The following is a 12,441-nucleotide window of genomic DNA, read 5'->3' as shown; positions in this document are numbered from 1 at the left end:
GCCTCCCGGCAACTGAGGGCACCATAATGAAATTGCTCTTTGCTTCTTCCAGATTTGGCATCTTTTGTTTTTTACTTCATTTTCCCCTTGCTAATTCGACTTACTGAGAGGAGTCTTTGGAAAACATGAAACAGGCTGCTCTGAAAATGTTCAGGTTTGGGCACTGTCACGGGGTTGCTGGGGAGTCCAGGCGCAGGCTACCTATGAGAGCTAATTTAAGGAAAATTAGTCTATCTAGGCAGTAAATTGAATAACCCCACTGATCACAGGCCACTGGGGTTCAGTTGCAGGGAGATACTCATATAGAAGCTCTTGTCGGGGAGAGAAGTTCCCAGAGAATCACAGGTCCCAAGAAGGAGGGGTTTGCAACCCAAGCCTAAAGGGAGAGCTTTTATTTCAAGCTTATTCCAGTGGAGCAGCTCAAAGTAGAAATTTGCCCATCCACCGTAAGTTGGGGCCTACCCAATGACCTGTCACCAGGGCAAGTCCAGAGGCTTGGAAACCAAACTTCCTTACTCCTGCATGGTGGAGGAGGAGAGGAATCTTTGTGTTTGTCCAAATTTCCCAGGGAGGTAGCCACAGGTGGTCCTGAGGAGGCAAGGGGAGAGAGGGGATGGTGTCAGGGAAGGGAAGAGTTCTGGGCTGCGTTGCTGTCTCTGGACGTGGTTGGGAAGTACCTGCCCTGCAATGAATCCCTGCCCTGTACCCAGGGCAAGTCTCAGAATGGGGCAGGGGTTAGAGAGTGAAGCCGTGGGCAGGCTGTGCCCCACACTTTACTGATATCACAGTGCTGCACCTGTTCCCCCCCCCATGCTCATGGGCAGGACTCACCAGTGAGCTGATTGAAGGAACTGTCCAGGACCCTGGAGTCAGACACACTCTCCTTCCTGTCCTTGCTCTGCATCTTCCTACCAGCCACACTTTGGAGGTGTCCCAAGCCTGGCCAGGTGTGTCTGTCAAAGAGAGAGCCTGGTGCTGGGTTGAGACAGGAGGGGACCAGGTGCATCCCCTCCCCCCGACTGACAGCAGATACTTTGAGCAGATGGGGGATGTGAAGCAGGAGCGGGTGAAATTTGGGTGGGCCTGGGTGCTAATGGGGAGGGCCCACCAACACCCATCCATCGCTATGCCCCTGGTTTATTTGTAGTTAACAAAGCAGAACCCAACAGGGGATTTTTTTCTGACACCCTTTTGGACTGTGTGTGTTTCTTAAGGGTCCCTGAGAGCAAGGAATCCGACAGCACATTCCTGCAGGGCAACGCTAGGTCCAGAGGAGGCACTACAGGGCAGGCATGCCCTGCAACAGGCATGTTTTACTCTCCCTGGTTCCATGGTTTCATGCTTGGGGCCCTGCACCAAGGATGTTCTAGCTCCTTTTCAGAGCTCCTCCTTGGACACTATTGGCTAAACTGTCGCAGACGAATGCAACTAAATGATCATTAATGGAGAGGCAGCTGGTTACAATATAATGAGGATGTTTGGCATCCTAGAGCTGTAGATTGACAATGAAATGTACTGGGAGCCAATTGTGGGTGCAGAGCACTGGTATGATGAGTTTTCTGCATTATTCTTGTTAAGGAAATGGGATGTGCATACTATGCAAGCTGGAGATTTTGTGTTGCCTCCACCTGCAGCCCCAGATAAATTTAGCTGCACATGGATCATTGTGACTAGGTCTTCATCTGAGAGTCAGAAGTTGGAAGAAGGTATCTCTCATTACAGTTGCTATCTGGATATGCTCAAGCAGTCCAGTTGGCAAACAGCAGTTTTGACTGCAACATCCTTAATGTGTTACCTCTAATCTTTTTTCTGAAAGCTAAGAAGAGTCAAGTGTGATGTCTACTTGTATAGGAGACAGTCTGAAAGATCATGTTGCTTAAATTGTTTCATCAGAAGAAGAAATTTCCTGGAACCCAACTAGCAAGGAAGATAAAAAGCTTTAAGACTCATCTCCAAGTAAAATCTGTTCAAGACAGAAAGGACAGATTCCTTTCATACATCATGTCACCCAAGAAAGAGATAATCCAGGTGTTGTTTTATATCACAAAGTCAGGGCTAGTTCTGACTAGGCATGGGTGAGCAGCCAGCAAAATGACTAGGGACCCTCTTGCACAAGGTTTTAAGCCCTATACTCTCAAGTGAATAAACTGTTCCTCTGTGCAAACAAGGCCTGCTTTCAAGTCCCTGCTCCTTTGCCTGTGCCTGCAAAGAGTTCGTGAACACTCCAGCTGCAAGGCTATTGTTACTAAGTCCTTCTGAGTGTTAAGAGTGTAAAAGACTAAATTCCTTGTGTAAAAAATGACTTCCCTGGTTTCATAAATGTGCATGCCCCGTACTAGAGCTGGCCAGAAGACTGGCAAGTTTGTTTCACAGCAACCTCCAAGGTTTTGAAATTTTCCAAATGGGCATGAAACCAAAAGGGTTTGCAATGATTTCATGAAAATGGAATTGTGTTTGTGGATAAAAACCTGAGTTCAGGAAGTGGAGTGGGGGCAGTTTATAGCACTGGCTTGAGATGTGGGTGTCCCATGTTCAAGTCCTGGCTCTGCCTGATTCAGAGCTGAGTGTTTTTTTCAATCCTGATACACCAAATCAGGCAGTACAGGGACCTGAATTGGGATCTGTCATGCCTGTACCTGAACTAAGAGGCTACAGAGTCTCCTTCCCTCCCTCCTACCCCCAAAAAATGTCATCAAGATTGATACATCTCCATGGAACATTTCAGCTTTGGCGAAATAGCATCTTTTGAAGAAATTGCATTTAGTCAAAAATGCTCTGCCCAGCTCTATCCATTATGTATTACTGCATGCCTTTCACCACGAGCTGCATAGCCTCCTCCAATGTGTAGTCCCCTTGTAATGTTTTTTCTCTTCACGCTACATATCCCTTTTGCCCCAATGTGTGCTCGCCTACGACTGAGAAAAACTACAAAAGTCTGAAAACAAAAAGCATGAGTAACTAGCAAGATTTGTGGGTTTGCTTTATAACAGGTTCTGCAGCTGTCTGCTGTTCTTTTCATTGAGAATGGAAGTAACACTCTGCAGGGAGACTCTGTGGCTGAGATTGATACTAGAATAAGACTAAAAATCTGTGGAGATAAGTCAGGAGGGGCACTAAGGAACATCAACGAGAGCAGTTCTAAAAGAATTATTAAATTTATTTTAATCTTTCTTATAATTGTTTTTCCTGTTTGTACCTCAGTTCTTTTACGCTGCTGAGAACTCTTGGAAAGAAGCTGTCTTCAGTAGCAAGGGGTTTAGGTGCATATCCTGCTTTCAAATGATCTTACTGAAAGGGTATCTGCTTTGCTAATCATTGCTGGAACGAAATGCTCTTCTGTCTCTTGTAAATGGTTAAGACCTTTGTCCTTGGTCCTTCAGTGCTTCAGTTTAATTCATTTTTTGTTACCATTTGCTAAAAGTAATAGAAATACCAGTAAAGGGCCTTATCCTTAAGGGGTGCTGATTTAGTAACTTGCCCCATATCACATAGACAGATCAATAGCAAGGCTAAATATAAAATCTGCAACTCTTGACTTACATGGCTGTGCATGAACCACAAAATGTTTCATTTGATCTCAATAATAATCATTAAAAGTTTGACTGTTGTGTAATTTTTTCATGGAATGCTGCAATCATGCCAAAACAAAAATAACTAACATTTTAGCACAAATTGCTCTTCATGAGTATAAATGGCTATCACTAAATCTGGGAAATGGCACTTTTTAATTAGAATAACATAACATTACTTTCTTCTTCAAACTTCCCATAATCTATTTGTTGAGACTAATAGAGACTAGTGCTGGATGGAAAATGGAATTTTTGTTCCCCTTGAAATTCCAAGATTTTGAAATACAGTCTTGTCTGGAGTCAAGATGAAAAGTCAATCTCAGAATCTTTTGCAATATTCTGAATTATTTCACTCTGACCTTATCAAAGTATTTCAATGTCAAAACATTTCATTTCAACTTTTGTTATGTTACTTTATAATTTGTAATATAATACAAAAGTCAAAACACTTCTAATTTTATATCATATTATAAAATGCAACATAAGTTGAAAGGATAAAGTTGAAATGAAATATTTCAACCTTATTGAAATTAAACATTTCAATTATTTTGAAGAAACTGATACATTCCTGCAAAATGTTTCAACTTCATCAAATTAGCATTTTCTGATGGAGACTGTTCTGTTGGGAACTTGTCTCAACTAGAACTTGTAAAGCAGGGTCTTGAACCTCTCAAAGGACTACATAAAATCATTGCTGAATGAAGGTGGCTCAGAATTGTACCCAGTAAGTCAGCAAAGATGTTGGGGGAAAATTTTGAAATAGGTTTCCAGATAGGAGTGGTTCTAGGAGGCGGAACAGATTTCTGCAGCGGGTTCTGACCTAACAAAACTGTATGCATACAACTGAAAAACAGCTGAAACCACCATTGAGGCAGAACTATTACTGTTATAACAGTGAGCAAAATTTTGCTAGGAATTTGCGAGGACAAATGAAAATGCTAGGTCTCTGTCCCAAAAGGCTCACAAACTCATTTTAACTGTGACTGGATTAGTGGGATAACAAACAGTAGTGAGTGTATGGGGAAAGGAAGGACAAGTGTTAAAGTAATGAGATTCCATGGTTCCTTCATTCAAGCATATGTACTCCTAGATAGTTTGATTAAAAGTAGCCTTGTACATGTATATTATTGGCAGACTCAGTTGTGTTTTGTAGTGGAAGAAGTGAATCTGAAGGAGGGATTTGAATGAAGAGAGAGTAATGGCTCAGGTGACCAGAACTGACATGGTTGGGGGCGGGAGGGTGATAGCCAAGATAATGTTTTGAGGGGAATCAATATGCCAGATGAGTATAACTTTTTCCCTGACATGAAACACAAAACTCACAGATTTCGAGTTATTAAAATAATTTCACAGTATTTTTATTTTCCTGTGAAAGAAAGTACTATCCTCAGTTAAGGCTGCTGTGAGTTTTCTAGCACTTTCTGAGATTTTTATAATATATATTGTAACAACAGATAGAGAGACTGTCCCAAGCCTTCCTTGTGGAAACTTCGTCTATTCAAATCTCTGTTACTTTTCATATGCCCCATGTCACAACGGTGACCATCCTATAATAGACAAGGGAAAGAGGGGGTTAATGCCCTGTCCTAGAGACAGGAGCTACAGCTACCCCACAGCCACTGTCAACAATATCAAACCTGGGGGCTGGCCCTCCAGGAAGGATGTAGGCTTCACAGCTGGGCTGCCCTGGAAGAGAAATAATGGGTCACTCTTTAGTCAGTGTGAGTGTAATCTATTGAAATCCATGGAGCTATGTTGAGTTATACCGCTGCCAATGTGGCTTATTGATTCTTAGGTAGACAGGACCTGGTGGGTGGGCGGAAAAGCTGGGAGCAGTCAAGGTTGGGAGGAGGGTTGGACTGGACTGTGATTTCCTATTGTTCATTCATCTGTTAATAATGTCAAACCTCAGGCAGAAGGTGAGTTTTGACACTACATAGGGTGTATGGATTGTTTTACAGCATATGGGAATGTCTCCTGCTCACACTCCGCCTCCCTTTAAATTTGCACAAATTTTAGAGGAAGAACTCAGCAAACCGATCAGACTAACTTCCTTTACAAACATGGATTAATTCCAATGACCGAACAGAGAGAGATGTATAAAATATATTACCCCATGCAATATCTTACACAAAACTAGCAACATCAGATTCAGACCCAACCTGTACTGGGGGTAGAGCTGGGTTTGAGAAAGCTCCCTAGAACAGGCAATAGCTGGAGCTGAGGTGGACTACAGATGCATCTCCTATTTAGATCAATGGGAACCTTTTCATTGGCTTCAGTGGAGCCAGCATGAGGCCCTTCAGGTTCCAGTTCAGCAGTCCATCCCTGTCCAGCAAATCACTTAAGCACATGCTTAACTTAAGTCATGAGCTTAAGTCCTATTGACTTCAGTCAGACTTAAGCATGTTATTACTTTTATTATTTAACATATTTATTGCGGTTGTGCTGAAAAGCCAACCAAGAACAGGGCCCTGTTGTGTTAGGCACTGGCTAAACGCAGAGTTTAGTCCCTACCTGGAAAAGCTTATAATGTAAACAGACAAGACAGACCACACGTTGCGGAAAGGGGTAGAACACACAAACAGAGTGAACTGTGTGATGGCAGCAAACCACGCCTTGTTTCCACTTATTATTTTTGGGGGTAGGTGGGTTTGCTTAAGAGGGGCTTTGCTAAATGGAAAGAAAAAGGGGCTGAGCAGAAGAAGGCAGAGGAGAAGAGGGTAAGAGGGGCAAGTGTGCAGTGAAGCTGAGGTAAAGAGGCTGGGAGGGAATGGGAGCAGGAGTCTTGGGTTGGGTTGCATGTCCTTAAAGTGAAGCATATGCTTAGGCCAGAGGTTCTCAAACTTTCATTGCACCGTGACCCCCTTCTGACAACAAAAATTATTATACGACCCCCAGGAAGGAGGACTGAAGCCTGAGCCCACCCAAGCCCCACCACCCCAGCCGGGGGGTGGGGGTGAGGGGGGAACGGGGCAAAGCCAAAGCCCAAAGGCTTCAGCCCGGGCAGGAGGCCTGTAACCTGAGCCCCTCTGCCCAGGGCTGAAGCCCATGGGCTTCAGCTTCGGCCCTGGGCAGTGGGGCTCGGGCTTCAGCCCTGGGCCCCAGAAAGTCTAAGCCAGCCTTGGTGACCCCATTAAAATGAGGTCCCAACCTACTTTGGGGTCCCGAACCACAGTTTGAGAACTGCTGGCTTAGGCACTTTGCTAAATAGTGATGGACTTAGGCATCTGCTTAAATACTTTGCTGAACTGCAGCCTCTGAGAGAGCGGGGACACAGTAGCAATTACTTCATATGTTTCCAATTATTTCCTACTGTTATAAAATGAAGAGGCTCTTACTATTAGACAACATGTTTTAGAACAAGAATATCATATTTTTTCCCCAGACCTGACTAGTCAGTATGGGAAGGTTGCTGTCCTTTTCAAAACATCTTTCTCCTCCAGTTCTTCCCCTGAGAAATGTATCATTGAGCACTTCCCAGTTAAGTTGTCTGTTCTTTTTCTTGCCTTTTTCATTATTAATCCTCCTGCTAACTCTCTTACATCACTGTATCCTTGTCTCAGATTTGTACTGACATCAAAAGATTCTCCCCCTAGAAGATTTTAGTATCTTTTTATCAATTTCCTCCTAGTCCTCGAGGGTGCTTGACCTTCTGTTTCTTCCTGTTGCTGCATCAAAGGGCTGAATAACGCCCCCAGCAGGGGATATTGAAGGTACTAGAGGCCCTTGGCAGGAGCCATGGAGCCAGCTTTTGGATGTTCTGCAGAGCCTAGAGAGGGGTTGGCATGTGCCATCACTATTGCAAGGGCCCACAGGCCAGTGTAGCAGAGGTACAAGTTGAGCAGTAGGTGCAGAACCTGCCCACAGTGTCCCCTCAACAACAATTAAGCACAGAAATTAATCTGACCCCCACTGGCCTCCTGAAAATCCCAAGCAACCATCTATCCAGTCCGGGCCTAAAGTCATTGCTGATTCCAGCAAAAATATCAGAGCTTCAAGAACAATATGCTATGACTCACAGATTTTATTTATTGATTTAGTCCTTGTCCCTCTCTTCTCTACCACTTTCTTTGAGGGCTACCGGCATTTTGATGTTTGTCTCCTTTTAAGACCTGAAAACAAGATCAGTTCTTAGTTTACAAAGCCCTCATTGCAGGGATAATGCCTTCTTATTTCTGAAAAACACCATGCAAATTAATGGGGCTTCCCACCCTTTCTTCTCCCTCCCAGCCCCCTGGAATGTCAACATTTCTGGGTACATTTCCCAGACCTGAGGAGCTCTGTGTAAGCTCAAAAGCTTGTCTTCCTCACCAACAAAAGTTGGTCCAATAAAAGATGTTATCTCACCTACCTTGTTTCCCCAACATTTCCTGGCAGCAAGCCACAGCTTTTCATGGTAAACCCCACAATTTTCACCAGCAAAACCTGCCTTCTATTTTCATAGAAAAATTCAAGGTGGAACTGCAAAGTGTCTCCTTGAGTCTCTGTCCCTTGTTGCATAATCCTGATCCTTGGGTTCCATCTGCAAGTGTCCTTCCAGACACCACACACATTTTTGACGGAAATGATCCATCATTTCTCCTTGAGTCTCTTGACGCTGTTCTCTCTTGGTACAGCTCCTACTCATTTACTGAGTTTTATGTGAATTGATTGCTGGTGAATAGTACCAGACTGACAACCCTTGAGATTGAAGGCATATATTTATCTACTGAGAAGATACAGTGTGGCAGTGTCTGTGGACACTTCTCCATGTTGCACAGTCAATGTGCTTCATGTGTGGCCCACAATCCACCTGCCAGCATGAGCAACTAATTTAGTGACCGGTCTCTCTACTCATTCATTCCTTGGCATCTCCTCCAAGCCTACAAACAAGGGAGTTAACTAGTGCCCATTGTGATGTTGGGTTTTGCTGGAATTTACTTATGTACTGGCAACTGGACTGAGCCCATAAATCACAAAGGCCATCAGTCATCAGATGGCAATATTTTTTATGATGACCTGGATTTGAATAAATGGCTTTGAGGTTAAAGTGTATCTCTTGACCTATCCAGTTGCAAGGAATTTGTGTTCAGTGAGGTGCCAATTTTTGCACTCAATCCACTGTTGCAAGTATCCCAGAAGGCTTTGTTCTCAAGTCTCTTGTTTTTAGTATAGATCTGCTTTGTCCTAGGTATATTCTACCGTCTTCACTGTTAGTGTAATAAATTGTTGTAGACCTTTGCAGAAACAAAGAATATATCATTTACTTCCTCCTCTGATACCCCAGCCTCGTATCCTATATATGCAGTGAATGTTGTGTGTGAGAACTGGTGGTTATATGGTTATACCCTCTTGCTTCCAGGTTTACTCTGTGATTATTTGGCCTGATGATTTGTTGGCCAAGAGCCTCGTCTTGACATCCTGGTGCCATATGAATGTGTTTAGAATTAAATTCTTGAAGCAATGCCATAAATGTTTACTTTAGAGAGCAACAATGTCCCTGTCCCCAGTGGGGTGTGTGGACCAACAATAATCCCACATTTCTCAAATGAGATGCAGCAGTCACCAACATATTCCTATCTTGTCTGTAGAATTGGGCATAAAACAAAGTATAGATTCCAACATCTCATACTTTGGGAAGTCCAGGTGCAATCTTGGTAGCTGGCCCTTGTAAAAGTAACCACTGAAGTTAATGAAAACTGACTTCTGTCACATAATGTAGACAAAAGCTTTTTAAACCTGACTCATGCCATGTGACAGAGCAATTAAAGTACACTTAACAATATATCCATGTGACTCAGCCAAGTTACATCTCATCTTTCTAAGTATGTATGTCTACACTGCAGCTAAAAATCCACAGCTGGCACCAGACAGCGGACTTGGGTTCACAGTGCTTGAGCTACACCACAATTCAACAGCCCCTTTGCCTGAATCAGTTGGCACAGACCAGCCATGGGTGTCTAATTGCAGTATAGACGTACCCTATGAGGGCAAACCAACTTGCATCTCATCTGAACACCTTCAAACTTTGGGAAAGTTCAAATAGAGACAAACTTTGTAGCTCTATTTGTTTTACTGCCACACCATTGTACACAAAAACATCAATCAACTTCATATTTGAATTAATTGAATTTGAATGATTTATAATTCTGGGGATTTTAATGCCTGTGGATCTATTATGCCCAACAAATTTTGGGCTAACAATACACTGTTGGTGATAGATAAATAACTGGGTAAGGAGCAAAGTCTAAATTTCACTTAGGTTTGAAAACCAGGCATTATATGTACCCTTGACTCTGGCTACAGAGCATGAGTAACTGCAATAAGAAAATCAATTTAAACAAGTTTAAATTGAAAAAGATATATATATTTGATTAAAGTGATACAGATTTTCAGACATAAGTGAATCTTAAACTGATTCCTATCAGCATGTCCTATCATTTCAAGTATTACCTAAGATTATCATAACGGAAACTTTTTAAAGAACTCAGACTTTTCTCTGTTTTTCAGTTTATTTACTTGTGCAGTTGATGGTACTTTGTGCATAGTCAGTTTCACTGTATTCCCATCTAATCAGTTAGGGCCTGATTGTGACTCTCTTTCACTGATGAGCGGTTATTCCCCAGCAAACAGTGGGACTACTTGGATGAGTAACTGCTCATCACTGTGAATAAGAGGTTCTCAATCTGGCCCTCAGTCAGTCTTTTTCTCTGTGGTTGGAATGTCTTCTCTCCCAGCAACAGAACAGAGGAACAGATTTTGAAAAATAAATAAATGACGAAATGTGGCTTTAAAAGCAAAAATATTGGCATAGGGACTCAGGTGCAGGGGTAAGTATTTGAAACTGCATTAACTCAGTTAAAAAATAGACAAGGTTTCCAGAATTAAAATACAAATTCTGCCCGTATTTAGGCCCTGATTCAGCAAGGCACTTAAGCATGTGCTTAAATTAAGTACATTTTAAGTGCTTTGCTGAATCAGGGGTTTATGAAAGCTTATTGCTCTGTATAAGGAAGGACAGAATTTGGCCTTGTAATTTTGCATCAGTAGAGCAATCCTGTTATCCTGGTCACTGCAGCTATACTTGCATCAGGATACCAAAAACCAGGCATTTAGAAAGAGAACTTTGAACTATTTTTCACAGTTCATTGTTCTCATTTGTTGTTGTCAGTTGCTTGCAGGCATCTGTGTGACTCCTTCTGCTACAGTTAGTTATGCAAGCTTCAGTGCACCTTTTTCAGTTATTAGCAATACACAGTATCCAAGCTCTTTCCTTTGGGCCACATTTTTAAATAGAAGGGGCCTACCTAGCTCCCATGCAATGCACAGATACAAAGAGGTGATTTTTTTTTGTATTCACAATTACCTAGTTTCAGTGAGCACACACTTATTCTGTGTACAATTACCTACTGGCATGCACATATATTGTGAATGCAATTTAGATTCTGTTTGCAAAAAACATCCTTTAAGTTTATGAACTAACCTGACTCACTACTGGTTTGACAACATATTGATTTAACGTTTTATCAATTGCATTGTCATTATCCAGGTTGTTTGAGTAATTTGCTGATAATGTTTGTCCTTGAGAAATCTCTTCTGCCTAAACAGGATCTTTAAAAGTACCTTACACTTAGTCTCTTATTTCATGCTGAGTCTTTTCACTTGCTGTGTTTCCCATCTATGGAATTACCTACTCTTGGGTCTTAGAAGTGTCCTTGAACTCTCTTAAAAACAAGACTGTGGTTTCACTCATTAATTTCCTTTTTACTCACTTTTATTCTGTTCGAAATCTAGTTTTTGTTTGTTATCATTATTGACAATATATGAGATGCTTCCATCAACGGCATTACAGAATACAAATTGACTGAGTGATCTAGAGTGGCAATAGTGGCTCTTCATTTCACTACACAGTGTACCTGGTTTTCGATGCCACCTCCTTTTTTAAAATGTTCTGCTTAAAAAATGTATAGAGCTGGCAACAGAAGAATGCACGAGTACAAACCCAAAATATCAGAAAAGCACTTCAGGGGGTTCTCCTTTTGATAGTTCTGTGCCATCTGATCTCAGTTCATCCCAAGCGGAAATGTTTGATATTACTGACATGTAATGAAAATTTACTGTTGATGTTTCTATTTTAACATCGTGTTAACAAGGCACTGAATACCCAGCACAGCCCCGCTCAGTTCTTTGTAATGAAATGTGCCCTTCTCTTATACATTTTGTTTTATGTTTCCTATTAGAGTGAGATATAAGCTTGATAAAGAATTTGGGAATGCCAAGAGCTATTGAGTATTATATGGCTTCCTTCCCATAAATTGTCCGCTTCTGCTTCTGCTATAGTATTGTCAACTTTTGGAAGAACCTAGCAGTCATAATAAAGACATTTAATTGTCTAGCAAAAATAGATTTCTACATCATGTAAATATCTTTTCATCTCAATTTGAATGATGGACATAAGAACATCTCATGTTAGGTAGGAGTGAACAGTTCTTCCTCGCAGGCATTTGGGACTGTAATTTATTATAAGATCTGCTTGTATTTCATAGAGAATACAAATTTCATAGAGAAATACAAGTACAAATTATATTACCCCCTCTTTTAAAATGTTTTGCTTAAATAATTTACAGAATTGGCAACAGAAGAGTGAAATACAAGTACAAATTACTTAACCCAAATGTTAAAAAGGAATTCTCAAAACTGGCCCCTTTACTTAAAAAAAATTAGTTTCTTGCTTTTATAACACCAGCTATCACAAATGTTAAAATATTGTTTATTATGTTACCTACTGCATGTTGCATTGTGATACATCACCACACTGTATGTTGGGTGTAATTTGGACACATCTGTTTAAATTACAAGAAACCAGTGTTCTGTGATTACAAGTTAAGAT

At 41.5% G+C, this 12,441-nt stretch overlaps 1 long non-coding RNA gene across 1 annotated transcript; it reads right to left on the bottom strand.

Annotated features, from left to right (window-relative positions):
- Positions 1 to 3,240: 3,240 nt before the first annotated feature.
- LOC120399063 lies at positions 3,241 to 7,665 on the bottom strand. Its single transcript, XR_005594941.1, has 3 exons — positions 7,592 to 7,665; positions 5,207 to 5,255; positions 3,241 to 3,414 (listed from the first exon to the last, which is right to left on the bottom strand). It is a non-coding gene; the product is annotated as an uncharacterized LOC120399063 (long non-coding RNA).
- Between the last annotated feature and the right edge of the window lie 4,776 nt (positions 7,666 to 12,441).

Source organism: Mauremys reevesii, linkage group 1, assembly GCF_016161935.1.
Source record: "Mauremys reevesii isolate NIE-2019 linkage group 1, ASM1616193v1, whole genome shotgun sequence".
Lineage (NCBI taxonomy): Eukaryota > Metazoa > Chordata > Testudines > Geoemydidae > Mauremys > Mauremys reevesii.
Note: the sequence above shows the minus strand (reverse complement) of the source record. Positions and strands in the feature narration are given on the sequence as shown.